Source organism: Gorilla gorilla, chromosome 9 (genome assembly GCF_029281585.2).
Source record: "Gorilla gorilla gorilla isolate KB3781 chromosome 9, NHGRI_mGorGor1-v2.1_pri, whole genome shotgun sequence".
Lineage (NCBI taxonomy): Eukaryota > Metazoa > Chordata > Mammalia > Primates > Hominidae > Gorilla > Gorilla gorilla.
In genome coordinates this window covers 27396292-27414788 of record NC_073233.2, presented here as the reverse complement: position 1 = coordinate 27414788, position 18497 = coordinate 27396292, and the positions used below count along the sequence as shown (strand labels likewise).

The window sequence follows — 18497 nt, the reverse complement described above, 5'->3', positions numbered from 1 at the left end:
CTGAAAATGATCTAAATATGTAACAGCAGGGAAGTGCACAGAATGGTCTATCTGTACAGTGCAATGTTACCTAGTCATTATAATTAATTTTCTAAAAGAATATGAAATAGCTGAGAAGTACACTAATGATAGAATATTAAGAAAGAATATTATATTGAAAGTATAATACTCATTTTATTCAAATATAGATGGTAATGTAAAAATTAAGAAAAGCCGTGCACAATGGCACAGTCCCAGCTACTTGGGAGGCTGGGGCCAGAGAATTGCCTGAGCCCAGGAGTTAGAATCCAGCCTGGGCAACACAGCAGAACCCTGTTCCTAAACCAGAAATAAAACCTTTTTTAAAATTAAGAATGATAATAGAATACATGCATAGTAAAACCCTGGAAGGAAATATGCCAAATATCAATAGTAATTATAGCTACGATGGAGGGGTTCAAATTATTGGTGATTTTTGTCTTTATTCTTTAAATGAACACATTGCTACTGTAATCTAAATTTAAAAAATTAACAAATAAGTTTTAGAACATCTTTTTTGCAAAAGCATTGCCAACTTTGAATATCTCCCTCCTCTACAAGGTTAAATAAGTAAAAAAAAACAAAACAAAACAAACAAACAAAAAAACATACTAGAAGAAAATAACATAAGAAAATAAATCAAAGATGAAAATAAAAAGTCTCTGAAATTGAATTATATGAGGCCATGGCCTAGTTAGTTCTCATTGTCACTGGGTCCTAATCAAATAAGTTAACTGGCCTCCAATATGTAACTGAAAACCAAATACAAGACTCCAGTTACCCAAGTTTCTGGTTTAACAGCATTAGCTGAATATCAGAAAGGCTGCCCAAGGAAGGCACCTCAGCCAAGACATTTCATGTGTAACTGCTGTCTGTATGACTAAAAGGTCAAATGGCTCTCAAAAAGTGCAAACTACCCATACAGAGATATATCATATCTTCTCAATGTGACAAGGCTTTAACCTGAACCAGGAAGAATCAGGGACCCTTCCTGGCCATCTACAGTTCCTACATCCGACATGCAAGGGCAGTAACAATTTTCTTATACAAGATGCCTGTTTCACCAAGTCTTTTCTGCTGACCCCTAAAGAAATATCTAATGTAATTTTAAAGTTCAATTCACAAGCTAACATCCAATACTACAGGCTGTCACTTTCCCAAACTTGTGCAGATCTATCATCTAACATATCGTGATGAGCTTCCAATCACTTCATTTACTTCTGTACTGGCAGATCTCTCAAGTACCCCTTCAGCAGGTCACTCTAGACGTCTTGCTGAGGATGGAGAAATTTTAAGATCTTCAATCTTGCTTTCAGGTATAATGTGCCTGCCATCAAAATAAAAGTGGTTAATGGTTTTTCCATTTCTTTTCCATTGCAGAAATAGATGAATGGAGAGAGGATTGAAAGAGGATTGGAGAGGATTGAAAGCTGGACGCTAGTACAGTAGGTGGTTCTTGCCTTTATTTAAATCAAATGTTCTTCCATGCCCTTTATTCAACCCCTCTCCTGTTCTCTTCTTCTTCTCCTGCTTGTACTTGGGACTATGAACCCAAATCCAAGACTTATGGCAGCAAATTGGTCAAGGAAAAAATGTTTGGAAAATCAGATTAATCTAGTTGAAGTCATTAAAATGGAGTTTTCAGAGACAACCCTAGCAGGTCAGGCATTTGCACAGGGATTCACACCTCAATTACGTTTTCATAGTGCCTTTGTGTGATCACAGTGATGGTGATGGTGGTGGTGGTGATGATAACAGGATTGTGAGGGAGACGAGGAGATGTTGAGGAAGAAATTATGAGTTGGAAGACTCAGCAAACATAAACCTATGACACAACAAAACAAGTGTGTTACACAGACACCAAATTGACAAAAGATAAAAATCAAAGGAAGACAGTATAGATGTTGTAATGTGAAGTTTAAATTAACTTCATAAATTGAACTTTATGATAGGAAATTTAAGCTTGTTAAAGTGAACTAAATATGCCCTAAGAAGAACTCTATACTTCTGTATTTGAGTCCTTGTGTCATTTGTTGAGGACAAAACCCCTTTCTCTTCCCCCTTTAATGAATACGATTAAAGTATAGCAGAGCAAGCAAATCCTTACCACCCAAACAAGATGTTTACAAAGAAGCAAAAATCTGTGTACTTCTCTGCTTGGTTTCAGAAACATTAAAGTCAACACTTACAAATCTACAATACAGAGAACTGGAAAGGAGCATTAACTGGCTCAGGTGATTCCAATTTAACTTATGTTGTAACAGCTTAGGCAGGGAATCTGTTTCTATTAAATTCCAGAAACCACCAGAGGGAAAGAGCAGAGTTAGGGGTTATAAACTTTTAAGGGCAATATACAAATAAAATAACTTGAGAGCTTTTTAAATTAAGAGAAATAAAAACTGCCCAGCTAATTTGCTTTTAAAATAAATCATTAGAGACATACAATTCCTCAATAAACACTGCAAACAGCACAAAATAAACCTTATCTCTTACTCTGGCCAAAGAGAGAAATAAGAAAAGGGAAAGAAAAAAGTAGAGAAATATAAATCAAAGAAGAAAGGTAACGTTAAAAAAGAAAGAGGTAGAGAGAGCATGGATACAACTGATAGGGGAAAATGGGAGAGAAGTGCAGCAGAAGAGAATAAAATCAGACTGGGACAGCTGTAGTAGATTCTTGGGGAAATATATTAATTAAACTGCTTTGGCAATCCTAGCTTTTCATTTCATCAGTGGGCATTACCTGTTATCACTGCACTTTGAAATGCCAATTTAGGTCTTCAGCATGGAGTCACTGATTTAAAGCCCCTGTTTTGTAAATGTTTTCTTAGCTCTGAATGGGTCAGATTTTCTCCGGCCAAAGTGCATTAAGCCTGCAAGAGGTAATTATTCTCTTCACACCCAGCCCAGAGGTGGCTTAAAGCAGAGGCTCTCAATCCTGGCTGCATGTTAGAATTACCGGGAGAGCATTAAAATAAAATGCTGATGTGCTATTTTCTGTGGACTAATTAAATTAAAATATCCAAGGAACAGCCCCAAACAAGGACATCTTATGTGCTAGGTGACACTCTTACATCCCTTCAGAAATATAGAATGGCTTCTAGGGTGTGGGTACACAAGATTTTTACATGGTTACATTTTATTTTTACTCTATTTTCAGCTCGTTCTTCAAGGAACAAAGTTTCTGAGAACTGAGTATGGGGATATATTCTTGCTGCAGACTTGAATACACCTAACTTTTTATAAAATGTGTGCATGAGTTAGACTCCAGAAAAAAAACACACACTGCAGCAGCAGCAATTCAGCATTGCATGAAGCACAGCTCAGCTTCACTATCTTCTCCACTGCCAGGCCCACCCAGCAATACAACTCCTTGTAGTGCCTTTTAACTGAACATTTTTGTTCAACAATGAACTGTTCCAGATTGTTAAGGTTTCAGGGAAACTAAACTGCATTTTGCTAAAAATCAAAACAAGAAGAAAAAGTCCTTCAGGAACTGTAAACAGCCAGAAATTATTTTTAAAACGGCCCTTCCCCACTGGTCTTATTTGAAGAATCCCAGAACCTAAGAGGTGGTTATTGCTGAGATCTGCCAACTCTGAGAGAGCCAAAGCATTATTTGTATATAATCCCATCAACATCCTTGAGAGATACCTGCAGTGAAGAAAAACAAGCATGAAGATCAGTGTCAACTATGGCCTAATGTGCAGATTCACAAAGAGGATCTCTAGGAATGGACTTCATGTAATTATGGATTTGTTTATTCTGGCAGCTTGAAATCTTGTTTCATTTACCTTTGTTAATAATCACTAGTGTATCACTAGCTGGTAATAAAAAAAATCCAGGATCATAAAAACTAGATAGAAAACCAGAAATAGAGATGAAACAACTAAACTAAACTAAACTAAACTAAACTAAACTAAACTAAACTAAACTAGGCTTTTCCCAGATTAACCACAGGAACTCCCTTTTTGATGATCCAAGTAGAGGTGCCCTGTGAGACAGACTGGCATTCTGTCTCATGGCAGAGTTATTGCCTTGCCAGAACTAGAACAAAGTGTTTAGCACTTTTCATATAAATTTCATTTAAAATGAATTTTTGTCCTAAACCTTGCTTTATCTACTTCCTTTAATGCTCAGTGAGAGGAAAATAAATGCTAGCATTGATTCTACCCCTTCTCCAAAGGAATGCTTGTTAATCCTTCCCAGGATGCTGGGAAATGCCATGTCATAGCCCACAGGAAGGAAAAGCCCAAGAAGCCTAAAATTGCCTGTATTTCTAAGAAGGGCTGGGGTGGAAAATCTGGGCTGGCATACAAAAGCCAGCAGAATGTCATTGTTTGTGAGGTTATGCAGACCTATGTCATACTTAGCTGTGTGACCTTGAGCAAAATACTTAATCTCTCAAGCTCATGTTTCTCATCTATAAAGGATGTTCGGTAAGATTACTTAACTCAAAGGATCACGGTGAATATTTTACAATTTAATAATGAATGTAGACTGCTCAACACAATGCCTTACACAAAGTAAATACACAATTTATTCATTCATTCAACAAACACTGAATGAGTGCATAGAATGTTCCAGGCAATGTTCTATAGTGACTGGGACAACCAACGCAACAGGCAAAAATCCCTGCTTTTATACTACTTGCCATCTATTGTTCATAAACTGGATAGTATTTTAGACAGTGATGATTGCTGTGGAGACTACATAAGAGAGAAGGGGGATGGGGAATGGGTATCATGTGCTATTTAAACAGAGTAGCCAGCAAAGACCATACTGATTCAGTGAAATGTGAGTAAAAAACTGAAGAGGTGAGGGAGTGAGCCATGCAGAGTAATTGCAAAGGCCCAAATGGAGAAGCTTGTCTGCTGTGTTGGCAGGTCAGCACAGAGGCCAGCATGGAGGCTAAGCATGGGGAGAATCAGGAGGAGACAGGATCAGGGAGGTAAGGGCATCGCTCACTAGGTAGGGCTTCCAAGCTTTGCTTTTACACTGAGTGAACTGGGAAGCAGCTGAAAAGGTCTAGGAAGAAGAATAACATGATCTGATTTACAATTTAACAGGACCATATTAGGAGTGGTTTGCAAAAGAGATTGGGCAGAAACAGAGAGAAGAGTTAAGAGACTAATGCAATAACAGAGGTGAAAGTTTATGGTGGCTTAAACAAGATGATGACAATAAAAATGGGAAGATGTGACCAGATAGAGTCTAAATGTATTTTGAAGGGAGTCAGCAGGATTTACTAATGAAATGAAATTGTAATGAAAGAAACAGAAATTAAGAATGACTCCAGAGGTTTTAGCCTAAGCAACTGGAATAATTGCCTTTAATTGATGGGAAAGACTAAAGAAGATGCAGGTTTGGGGAGGGCAAGTTGTTGGGGAACAACTGGAGCTCATTTTGGGACATGTTAAATTTTGCATTCATTTTCAACATCAAGAGGAGATATAAAGCAATCAGTAAAATATTAATCTAGGCTGAAATCAGATGTAAACATGGGCATCACTTCTACATAGATGCTATCTAAAACCACAGAACAAGATAAGATCACTAAGGGAGTGAGTATAAACAGAAAGAAAAGTCCATGAAGAGAGTCCTGGGACACTTTAATGTTTAGAACTCAGGAAAGTGAGGAGAAACCAGCAAAGAGAGAATTAGAGGAAATCCAGGATATATACATAATGTAAACTTCCTATACATTAAATTTGTTCACCTAATTATGCAGGTAGCCATGCATCTATTCATCTAGTATAGCAAAACAAGTTAAGAAAATGGGCTCTAGAATGAGATTAGCCTGAATTCAAATCCAGATTCCCTCACTTACCAGCTCTGAGACCCTGGGAAGTTACTTAACCTTGCTGTCCCTGCTTTCTTGAACTATGAAATAAGGAGAATAGCACCAACCTTATAGAATTGTGAGAATTAAGTGAAGTTTCCTATCTAAAGCATAAGGCTTGGTATACCAAAAGCTCAATAGAGAATGCTATGGTTTTTATAATTATTATTCAAGTACTTTTTGAGCACCTGTAATGGATGCACAAATAACCATGTCAGGTACAGGGAAGCGGATTCTACCTCAGAAGGATAACAACCTAACCAACAATAAAAGATACATAAAAATTTCAAAAAACATTATACAGACCATGGTCCCCAAGACAAGCTCTTTGAGGACAGTGACATTTTCTGTATGGTTTATACAATATCCTTAGTGAGTGGGACATGGCACAGAGCTGGCTCGCAAGTGTTTCATGAATGAATGAATCAGATTGAGATGAAGAAACACTTTCAGTTTGTAGCAGAAAGAGATTACTGGGAGTTGAAACGGACAGAGGATATTTCATTCACAAGACAGGAAGAAAAGTTTCAGGTAATTCTTTTTCATGCAATGAACCATAATGTACATAAATAGGAAAGGTGGAAGAATAGTCTGAATTATAAGAAACTATAGCCTTGGAAATTATTGAATAAACCCTGGAAACTAAATAGATAGAAGGAAGATCATTTTTGCTGCTGTGTCTTGTTTTAGACAAGTTTATTTTGTTTCATGTTTTTCACTGATAGAATGCAAGCCTTTTCATCAGAGATAACACAAATAAAAGCTAAGTGTCTTTGAGCTCTTACTATGCCAGGCATTCTTGTAAGCAATTTATATCCAGTTACTCCTCAAAATAATGCTTTAAGATAGATATTACTCCCGCTTGATAGAAGAAGTTTGAACAATAAATTTTAACTAACACTTCAAAGTGGTAGAATTGGAACTGATACATATGTGAGACCATAACTATTACAGCGCTTCCTATGGGGCCATATGAGTCCAGGAGCCAAAATACTGACAGATTTTCAAAGACTCTTTTGGGTAAACAAAGCCATAAAACAGACAATGTAGTCAAATTAATGATAAAAATAATAGTCAAGATCACTCCTCTGGCTTACTTGATTTTAAGTAAATCAATGTAGAAGGTATTTTCTAAGTTGGTTTGGTAGTTCAGTATTTTCTAAGTTGGTTTGGTAGTTCAGATATTTGTGAATGAAGTAAATAAATGAACGAAACCAGAAATTTCCTCAATTTCTGAATCACCTGGTGTTTCCACATTCTGGAACATCAAAACTTATCTAGGTCTTCTTTTCTTCTCTATAAAGAATAGGAATTGTTATTACTTTTGAGAAGTAAATTGCCATCTTTTTGTAGCAAGGCTTTTGTAAGAAGCTTTCTTACAAAAGGAAGGATTTTGGAAGGATTTCTAAGAAACATTTGCATCTGTTTTGGTAGAATAGTTTCTATGCAACACTGCATTGTCTTAGAGCAATGCTTAGTGATTATAAATATATGTAAAAAATGAAAAAGTAAAATATGGTACACTGAAACCCATTGATTCAAATGAGCCAAAAGACATATGCATTTGTTTTCCCCAAAATGAAAGACCAGGACAATGACACCACACCAGGCACCTGTGCACATGCAGGTGGGGGCTGGAGCCAGTAGATGTCATACATTGTCTTTATTAGCATGTTCCACACTACATTACTCCACAAGCCAAGCAGGGCTGCACACTGCCTACTTTCTAAGTAGTAAGACATATAGGAAGTTGTTTTCTAGGTAGAAAGTATTCCCCCACCAGTCTATTAAATTTGCAGTTTCATACACTAAAAAAAAAAAATAGCAGCATTGAATAGTGTCTGATTTGAAAAATAATAAATATGCATATTAGAATATTTAGAAAATACAAGTAAACACACACACACAAATTAAAATCAAAGTCATATTGCCACTACCCAGTGATAACCCCTTAGATTCACATAATTTTGAAATCAAAATATAAGTCATTTGGAGAGATAATAGAGCTGTGGCTGGCTGTATTGTTTCTGTTGGTACTCTTTTCACATTACTATAAAGCCATTTTGTGACTTTTTTAAGATACTAAGTCTTAGTCACAATTCTTCATTTTACAATGAGAAAACTAAGGTTCAAAGGAGAAGAATGGCTGGCTGAAGAGCACACACTGCTTGGCTCTGGAAAGAACTTAACCGCTGACATTTTAACTCCTGTGCTAACCTTCCAAGGCAATATCCCACTGTTCTATCTCTATGCCTTTGGGTCTTTATAGTGTTTTGCTTTTCAAATTTCCCTATAAATTTGAAATACCCTAGTTAAGCTTTGGGTTAGAAAATTTCAGGGAGTATTCTTCCCAGATGCAGGCCCTTCGAGGGAACCATAGAGCACTAATGAGTAAGATATCACCCTAGTCCTCAGTTCAGCCCCACTCCTCATGTGGCCCTTCTTTCCTATCACAGCCCCTAGGGTCCTGCCTGTTTCTCTTTAATATCTTGAACTCTACCACCATCCCCTTTCTTTTGGAGTTAGTAATCATCATATCAACAATTGATTGACTGCTTAATATATGCCAGGTGCCATACTATACATACATAATCTAATTTAACCCTTATGATAACTTTGTGTTCAGTTTATTATCTCTATTTTCTAGAGATAGAAATACAGGAGGCATGTTCCCAAGGTCACAAAAAAGTAAATGCTGAACTCAGGCTTGAAACTAGGATTGTCCAACTCTCAACTCTCTCTTCTCCTGTCTGGATACTGAGAAAGATGAACTCTTCCAAGTTCTTGCCATCAAGGCTGTTCTTGAAATCCTTTTAGCGTCAAGAGTTTTACTGTAGATCACTATGGGGAAACTGGAAAGAGAAAATTAAAGCAACTGATACAACTTTGCACTTAGTCCCATTTTCAAGGTTTAGCAACCCAATTTAGTAGCTGTGTAACCTGACCTTTGGTAAATTACTTGAACTTCTGAGCCTAATTTCCTTTTATGCAATTACGAAGTTTTGAGCATCTCCCCCAAAACTAGAGTACCTATACAATTTACCATTAGAATCAGTAGAGTTTGAAAGTGAAACGGGGTTCTGTTAATAATTTTGGTGGTACAACAGGTGTGAAACAGGAGTTGCCTGAGCAAATCAGTGCCTATGGTCCTTTAAAGGTAACGTCAAAGAACCTGCCACATGGTCCAGCATACAATTTCAGGGTTTCAACACTTTAGAATCCTTTCTTTTCCATATACATGAAGCATCAAATAGCATAGTGGTTTTCAACTAGGAACAATTTTGCCAACCAGGGGAAATTTTGCTTCCCAGGGAATATTTGGCAATACGTGGAGATATTTTTGATTGTCACAACTGGGGCAGGGGATGTGACCGGCATCTAGTGGGAAGAGGTCAAAGATGATGCTAAACATCCTACAATGTACAGGACAAGCCCCTACAACAAGAATTATTAATGCCCAATGGCAACAATGCCAAGGTACAGATTTGGTGAAACTGTATTCTTCAACGCCAGAGTAGAAGACATGGTAGAGAAAGTCTGCTGCCAAGGACGCAAGTTCAGTTTGCTTCTCACAGTTTAATTGAGGGTCAGCCCAAACATGAAGCTAATGAAATCAGCCCATTTGGAATTCAAGAGAAATGGAACATTATTTTGATAGTTTAATTACTATAAACAGATTTGCAGACGGGCCTATCACCACTGTGAAATCATCTCACATCTCAGAGACAACTTGCTATGCAAGAAAACAAGAGGCCAAGTACCATGTACATAATGCAATTTGCATGCATTCAAAGAACAGCAGTTCATCTGCAATTTACACAGGTGCTTCTCTAAAGATATGAAACTATAATTAGCAATAATAAAGCTTTCATCTGACTTGCCTTCCCTAAGACGTGCTCTGATAATGAAAACAAGTTTAACGTTTTAAGCCCCATGCCTAAAATAAAGCAACTATTTGGGGGAACCAAAGTTCCTTGAAAGAGAATGAGCAATTATCCACAACTCTATGGGCCATAATTAATTGATCATTCATGGCATTATCACACTCACAGATAAACATGAAAGAGATATTGAAGTTTTAAAGCTCTCTTCATATTCACACCCCACCCCCACCCCCAGCCCCATCAAGCCAAGCTTCAGTATTCAGTGTTGCATTCAGAGCATGCAGCTTGGCTCAGGAGACTGGCTGTAAGACTGAATATGTAAACTCATATTTATCTCAACTTTTAAGGCAAATATCGTTCATTAAAATACAGTTGCAAGCAAAACATTATCTCTGTTTCTGTGTGGAAAGAACATTTGGTAGTTGTGAAAGTCTAAAAACTACAGTAAAGAGATTTTAACTCTGTGTGTGTGTGTGTGTGTGTGTGTGTGTGTGTGTGTGTGTGTGTGTGTGTGTTCTAAGTATCTTTCTGCTCTATCAGCTGACCCCTCCTTACTAGGAAGGATTTTTTCCTGATTATCATGAGAGTGAACCAGTTCAAACAACTCCACAGATCACTGCTATTTGGTACAATACAATGTCCAGCTGGCCAACTGCACGAGCTCTTAAGATTAGTGGTTGTTTATGGGCTTCCTACAGTGGTGTCTCTTCTGAGCAGGAAAGGGAATGAAAGGCACCTGTTCAGAGACCCTCCCACACAAAGATGTATTTTCTGACATAAATCTATGTATCCAGGCAGAAAAAGTGGAGAGGGGCAAGAAGGAGTGATGTCTTCCAGCTACTGCAGATGAGGGAGAGGAATACAAAGTGATACCAGTTGGGGAGATAGAGCAGCTTAGATGTGCAGAAGCTTCAAGAAATAGCATATCTTGGGTTAGGCTAATAAGGAGAAGTTTCTACTTTCAACCTGGGAAGCCCTTTTCCTGATCTGCTTTGTCACCTTTTAAAAACTAACCTTCCAAAAAAAGAAAAAAAAAAAAAACTAACTTTCTTCTCAGATGGCTTCAGATAGAATTAATCATTCCAATCTGGTGCCACCATAGTAGAGCATATACAGTTCTATTACACTCGTTGGACTATATAGTAACAAATTTACTTATTGTCTGTGAGTTCACTTAGAGCACTTGTGATTTCCCACTGCTCAACGCTGTGTCTGGCATAAAGCAAGGCATGAAATAAAGCTTTGACCAATTAAAGTAAAATGATATGAGAACCACACAATAATGTTGTATTGGTATGCTATCGTTCTGAAGTACAGTCAATTACATAATGGTTAACAGCTACTAAGCACTTACTAAGTGCCAAGTACCATTCAAGGCACTTATTAATTGGCATATAGTATTTTTATTTGTGCATATTAATTGACATATAACCATATAAGATGAATACTCATATCTCCATTGTATAGTTTAGTTAGCTAAGGCATAGAGAATTGCCTATGGGTCACATGGCTAGTAAATGACAGGTAAGGATTCAAAGTAGACATTCTAGCTAAAAAGTCTAAATTCTTAACTATTAGCAAATATTGATAACAAGAGATTTCCAAGGAAAGTGAACAGAGAAGAATCTAACGGTGGTTGATGTAAGTGCAGGGCTTATTAGGCTAGAAACCTGAAGCAGAATTCAGGTGGGCCCAGGGGCTAAGCTAAGCCATTCAGGGTGCTCATCACCTCCTCAGAGTTCTCTGCATCCTAATGCAGCTCATCCTGCTTGGCCCTGGAACTCTGGGACAGGGTTAAATAAGATACATCATTGTGTCTCAACCACAGCAGTATTGGGATTTGGGATCAGATCATTTGTTGTTGTTGGGAGCTTCTCTTGTGCTTGTAGAATGTTTAGCAGCATTGGTGGCCTCTACCCACCAGATGCCAGGAGCACTCCCTCCTTCCCCTGTGGTTGAAACAGGAAAAAATGTCTTCAGACATTTTCATATGTCCCCTGAAAGGTAAAATTGCCCCCAGTTGAGAACCACTAAGATACACATAGCCCCTAATTCGACAAGAATGCCTCGCAGAGTGCAGAATGACTCTACTCTTTTCTACCATCAGAGTATACCATACTGTGCCTGGAATGACCCTTCTTGGGCCACATATACTTGTGCATTCTTTCCCGACTGGATGTCAGCAGGATAAGATGCAGTATTAAAGTTCAGCTGTGTTTTATTCACTGCTTGGGATCCAATATTCCTATGTAAAAGCTCACTCATTTAGAGAAAAAGAAATACTACCTCTAGGTTTGCCCTAGAATTAGAAAATTTAATCAGACTAACACACCCTAGGAGGTAAGAAGAGCAATTATAATCATTTCCATTTAAAAGAGCATGAACATGCAGCTCAGAAAGGTTAAGTGATTTGTCCAAAATCACAAAGCTAGTTCATGTTAGAGCTAGAGCTCAAGCCCAGACCCTTTTATCTCAAACTTTATTATATCTCCCTGCCATCCGCAGGGGAGTAGAGCTTTCAAAAGACCAATTAAAGCAGAAAGATAGGCGAAAACTTCCCAACTGCAATCTGATGACTAAATCATCTTGAGTGGAGTGGGAGATGTCCAAACATTAGGAATACTTAAAACGAAGTAGAACACAGAGCTGAATAGGAAGCAGACTCTGCAGATGAGAAATGAATAAGGATCCTGCCACATAGCATCCATCTCTAACTCATATCATTTGGTAAATAATAGATCTAAGCATTCCTGCAGTAAACCCACTCGCTAAAAATTTCCAAGTGCAGCTGAACAATCACTGAAAATATACATCTTCTCTTGCACCAGCTTGTGGGGAAACAACAGGACAGTACCCACTGGCCTCACGTTGACATGGGCACCCAGGACCTCTTTTGCCAGCAGGAGGTCATAATCTAATGTGCCTACCACATTGAAACAGCAGTGACAACAGCCAGGCTGACAGAGAGTAAAATAGCTCTGTCTCTCTCTCTGAAGAATTAGATATTCTCCTAATCAGGATGATCAAAACCAAACATCTGACACTGCTGTAGCCACAACAGCAGTAAGTTTGTTCCCAGTCACTATCAGTCTAACAGATCACTCTTCGTGCCCACTGGCCAAAATGTTGCTTGTAGTTCCATAAACTGCAGCACAGCTCTTATAGGATGACAGAATCTGTAACAGCATGGCCTCTAATTCCCATTGCCAAGTGTACTCCTTTGGAAGTTAAAAGGCCTATGTTAGTATTAAAGTGTTTGATCATTCATTCATTGAACATGTATTATTGAAACCTATTCTATCCTAGTTTCTGGGCTAGAAATGCCAAGAGAAATAAGAAAGGATTCTCTTCCCAAATATCTTGCATAATTAAAGAAAATACAAATACACAAATATATAATTGAATATGTCAATCAAGCCTGAAATACAAATACAAATAAGGCTGAAATACAGCAGGATCAAAGAGGACTCTCCAACTGCGACAAATTGTGCCTAGGATCTCAGAGGCATGGATGAAAGATAGAAAGATCTCCCCAGCAGATGGAATAGCAACAGCAAAGACACAGAAGTATGAAATACTAGAGCAAGTTTTGGGTTCCTTTTGAAGTTCAGTGGGGCTACAGCAGAGGCTGTGAGTAGATAAGTCATCAACCATGGTAGACTTCATTCTTTCATTCCAACAAGCTGATTTCCACTTCCCCTCATAGATAAGGATGACAGAAAGATGGGGAGCTCCTCGTGATAAGAAGAGAGACATGATCAAGTTTGCATTTAGAAATAGTATTCCTCCAATAAAATAAGGAATGGATATATTATGCTAGCAAGACTGAGAGTAGAGAAGGCTCCCAATAAGGGTGTATAGAATAGAATGGAGCTCATATTCCAGTAGTGGACACAAAATATTAAGAAGTATATAATATGTTCAAAGAGCTTCAGGTATATTTGTTTTTCAGTTAATTCTCTGAAGCCGGTACCATAATTCTCTGCATTAAACTGATGAGAACATTGCACCATTCAGGGTATGGCTGGAAAAACAGAAGCCACTCCATGTATTCCAGGTATAAAAAATAGGTAATTAGAGATAATCATAACATTGGGAAGAACTAGGAACGCAAAAGCTGGGAAGCAGCCACCAGCAATCCTAGGCTGTAGGCAGCAACAAAGTCACTTATTTTAAGAACTCATTAGCAAGCCTCTAAAAGTTTTAAGAATCTCCAGGAAGCTTCTACCACTGTTTAGAGCTACAGCAGCAAACAAGTCATTCTCAAGAGTTTCTTGGGAAATGACTGTGGCTTTCACATTTGCCCAGGTGTCTGGCTGCAACAGCTTCTGGAGAATGGTGGCTCCTCCTTTCCTGCCTCCCAACATTTGTGCCAGTGCCCGTCATTGGCCATCTCTAACACGAAATCATATAGGGAAAGAAATGCTGGGAAAGTGTTCCTGTTTCTCTGCAATATGATGCAGAAGGGACCTTTAGAAGGGAATGGTGGTGATGATGCCAGGTGGATAACATGGAATCCAGCATAAAAATTGAGGCAAAGGAAATTCAGATGACTTTCCCAAGAACACCTAGGAATTGAGACCAGAGAAATTAAAGAATTTGCCCAGGGTAACATAGCTCATAAAAAGTAGAGCCAGGATTTTGGACTTTGCAGTCATATTACAATGCTTACCAATTTTACCACTATGTTGATATGGGAAGTTAGGGGGAAAAAAGAGAGTAAGCTCCTGAAAGGTTTCAAGTTGGAAAATGACCTTAGGTGCTATTAAGTTTAGAATAGGTACAATCATGTACCAAGTAGAGATGTGGCCTGAAGGTGGAAATGATCAAAATACAGGTGAGAAAGGGGTCACCGGAGGTTTAACAAGGATAGGACATGTGGCAGTATCCTGCATGTAGCATAGGAGTTTATCGGCTGGTGGGTGCAGAGTGGGAGACTATAGCAGGGAAAGGTAATTTAAGGTAAGAGCACATTGTGTATAAAGGCACCAAGAGGTGACTGGGCATGATTTGTTACAGGAACTGTGATTTCTTCACTATGGCTAGAACAAAGGGTACGTGTGGGTAAGAATGGAGAAAGAGACTAGAAAGGTGGTGGAACTAAATCATGGCAAACCTGAGGTGCCCTGCTTGGGAGTTTGGGGAGCTACCGACTGTATGAAGCATGAAAAGTTCATATTTATAAAAATCACTCAGCCAAATGCATCAGAGGCCTAAGAAAAAGTAAGTAGTATGTTCACTTATTTGATTTATCCCAAAGCTTCTCTAGTTAATTTATCTTCACCTATTGAAAGGGAGAAAGTGAATGAATTAAGCCAAAGCTGATTTGTCATTTAAAACAAAGCATGTTATTACACTCACCTTGCCCTGAATGATCCTGTCGGTCCTAACACACAAGAGAGGAAGAAAGGTTAGGCTTCTGATATATTCGTTATCTGCTATCCATCCATTAGTGTCCAATAATGCCGATAAGCACCACAATGGCAGTCGCTTCTCATTGCAGGACCCGCAAGCTCAGTTACTTTCTGCCAATACCAGACGCACAAAAGGCAAATGCTACAAGACCCTACAGCTTAGCCCTCGGACACAAAAGCTCCACACATTGCATTCACACAAACCAGGACTAAATGGTCATTTATAAAGCAAAACAGTCACCCAGAAACGGTCACAATGCAAGGATGATTAGCAGGAGGCTTGTGGGAATGGAGCACATACTGTGTTGACAACAGGACGTGCCTGGCTTATGAGGGGCAATGGCATGTTTTAACTTAAATGCAATGTTAACACCTGTAAAGGAGAGTCATTTAGAGGGAAAGCACAGATGGGACTCTGGAATTGATTCTTAGTGGGAGGGAAAGGAGAAAGAACTAGAGGAGGGGAAAAAAAATCTTGAAAATGGGCCCTACACTCCATTACCAAACAAAGGTGTTTCAGAAGCTGCTGACCTTTCCACAATGGCATTGATCCAGCCACAGGGGGAAACAAAGCTGCAAATAAAATAAAGTCACCTCAGTATAACAGCTTAAAGCAAACTGTGAAAAGAAGAAAGAAGTTGACCTTGAAAGGCAAATACATTGTCAGGCCAACACCACGTGGACAGGCATTTTTAACCAAGGTCGCTCTAAGGTAGGAACCACTATGAGCACAGGGAAAAGGGTACTGATTTACAGAGCAAGTCATGAGCCCACATATCAAGTAATCACAGCAATAATTTCAACGGCGAGGATGAATCTCTGCTTTTCCTCCCTCTTCTGGGCTTTTCATTGACAACCTTGCTTCATTCACACTTGGTTCTCTAGGGGCTTGTTCATTCGTTGTACAGGCATCCCAGTCATATATGAAACTAATATATTCATCAAACTCCTGATGTTAAAGCTGCAAGAAAATTGAGCACTACACTCACAGAATAAGGGGAAAAGGAAGAAGAAAGAAAACAGAAAGAAGATGTGTCAAAAGACAGTTACCTTAAGAAAAAGAGAATTGACATGACAAGAAAAGATCCAGAGATCTAAAAAAATGAACAAAGTTCAAGTCAGTGAACAAGTATGTTCAGTGATAAGTGAAAATCAAGAAAAAGAAAATATCTGATAAATACAATGGGGAAGTTCAGCTGACGAAAACAAGAGCCAAAATCAAGACTATTTTTCTCAGAAGTACTTTAAGAGGTTCATCATAATGAGATAACCACAACAAGGGCAGGGAGACTATAACTTTGCTTGAATATTAATTTCATCATATATGTTGATTATAAGATTTCGAGTTAATTAAATTGGATAAACAAACTAATTACATTCCCCATCCAATATTCTTCGTTTATTCAATCAACATTATTGGGCAGCTAACATAGTACCATGTCAGACACTGGGTTTACAAATATGTATAAAACATAGTGTCAGCCCTCCAAGAGTTCACAGTACCCTCAGATTAGAGCAATTTGCAGGCAAATAATTACAGAAATATAAGTGCTGAAACCAGGAGGTAAGCAGGCATTGAGTTATGCATTTATCAACCCTGTGAATATAAAACCTATATTCGTTTTGTAACCTAGTTTTGATTAGGAAAAGTTCAGACTCTTTGAGGAATGCCAGCATTACTGGGCTGAGAAAGTGGTACATTCAACTACATTTCTTCATTAAGCTGTCTTAGAAAGGATCTTTCCCAGTTAGTGTTCAAACAGAATTTACAGTGTGAACAGGGAGAAAAGAAAAGGAAAAGAAAGCAAGCTTGGCTCTACCCCAAGAATTTCTATTTTAGAACATAGGAAGACCTGCAGGGCACATGGCTTGATGCAATCTGCCAAGTGGAAGCATTGAGTCATAGTCAAAGGCAGTAAGAGTGCAGGCCACCCCTACTCAGAATCCCAGTTGCCTATTACATCAAATCCAACTGAATCATTGAGTTGACTCAGTTGAGTCAAACTTAAAACCCCTGTCAGAAGAGTCAACTGAAACAGCCTCCATTTGCCAAAGCTGGAACAATTAGAGAAACAAAATAAAGCAGTATTGTATTATAACCCTAAGTGTAAAATAAATATCAATGAGTCTTCCTCCTCAATACACATAACCCCAGCCTAATTATAAGAAAAAAATCAGACAAATCCAAATTGAGGGATATTCTAAAAAAATACCTGACCAGTACTCTTCAGTATTGTCAAAATCATCAAAAGCAAAGACACTGTCACAGGCAAGGAAAGCCTAAGGAAACATAATGACTAAATATAAGTGGTAGCCTGAATGGGATACCGGAACAGATAAAGGACAATAGGCAAAAACTAAGGAAATCTGAATAAAGGTATAGACTTTAGTTAAACACAGTGTATTAACATTGGTTCATTAATTATAACTAAGTACTGTACTAAGCTTATGTAAAATGTTAATAGGAAGACTGCAAGCTCTGTACACATCTTCACAATTTTTCTGTGACTCTAAAACTGTTCTAAAATAAGAAGCTCATTAAAAAAGAGAGAAAGAGGGGAAATACCTCCTTGGCAGATAACGTAGGACCCATTTATTCCTCAGCAATCCATTTAGGCAGCTGCCATAGGCAGGTGATATCTTCTCCTGGCTGGTTACTTCCTTGGATGCCTTGTCCACAGCCCAGTGCTGCAGCTCTCCATTTTCACCACTTGCCTCAATATTTGGAGCCAAATTGGCCCCTCTCAACCATCTCCAAGCAGCTCTAATCTTCCTGGGGCACTGTTTCCTATACCCTGTGGCCAGAATGAGGGCCTGACTCAAGTGTCCATTCCAACATGGGGCATAAGCCAGCAGGTCCCAGCGGGTGGCCAAAGTTCTGCTTATGAGGTCATAAAGAGGGCCATGATGAAATTGCCTTTGCAAAAATTAGAACAGTGATAAAATTGTGACAGTAAAAGAGATCTGACCTAACTGACTCAATCTTGCCTTTAACCTCCAAGCTGCCCTTTGTTCATTCTTGGGCTTAGGCCAAAGTAACTTGGGCAGAAATTTAATTTATAAGTTAACTTTGAAAGAAAGATGATAACAGCCCTTCTCCAAAACAAATCCTTTCTTTTCTTGGAGACCAGACCACCTTTGTAAAAACAAACAAACAAAATAGCCACGAGATTAGAAATTATGGCTCAGGATTCATGAAGCCAGAGGGCACAGGATTACTAACCCCCCCAATTGCTCCTAGAGATAACATCACTACTATAAAGCCTAAGATTGATGTTTGAGGTATTTTTCAGACCCTGCATTCTGATGGATCAGATAGCATCATTCAGACTGGTAAATGGA

At 38.5% G+C, this 18497-nt stretch overlaps 1 protein-coding gene and 1 long non-coding RNA gene across 3 annotated transcripts in view; both read right to left on the bottom strand.

Moving 5' to 3' along the window:
- The window catches only part of NELL1 (neural EGFL like 1), a 914558-nt gene that overhangs the window by 548535 nt on the left and 347526 nt on the right, over positions 1-18497 (bottom strand). The gene's annotated exons all lie outside the window — the stretch shown is intronic.
- On the bottom strand, positions 1706-18004 carry LOC109028958 (uncharacterized). Its single transcript, XR_002007991.4, has 3 exons — positions 17722-18004; positions 8559-8709; positions 1706-1843 (listed from the first exon to the last, which is right to left on the bottom strand). It is a non-coding gene; the product is annotated as an uncharacterized lncRNA (long non-coding RNA).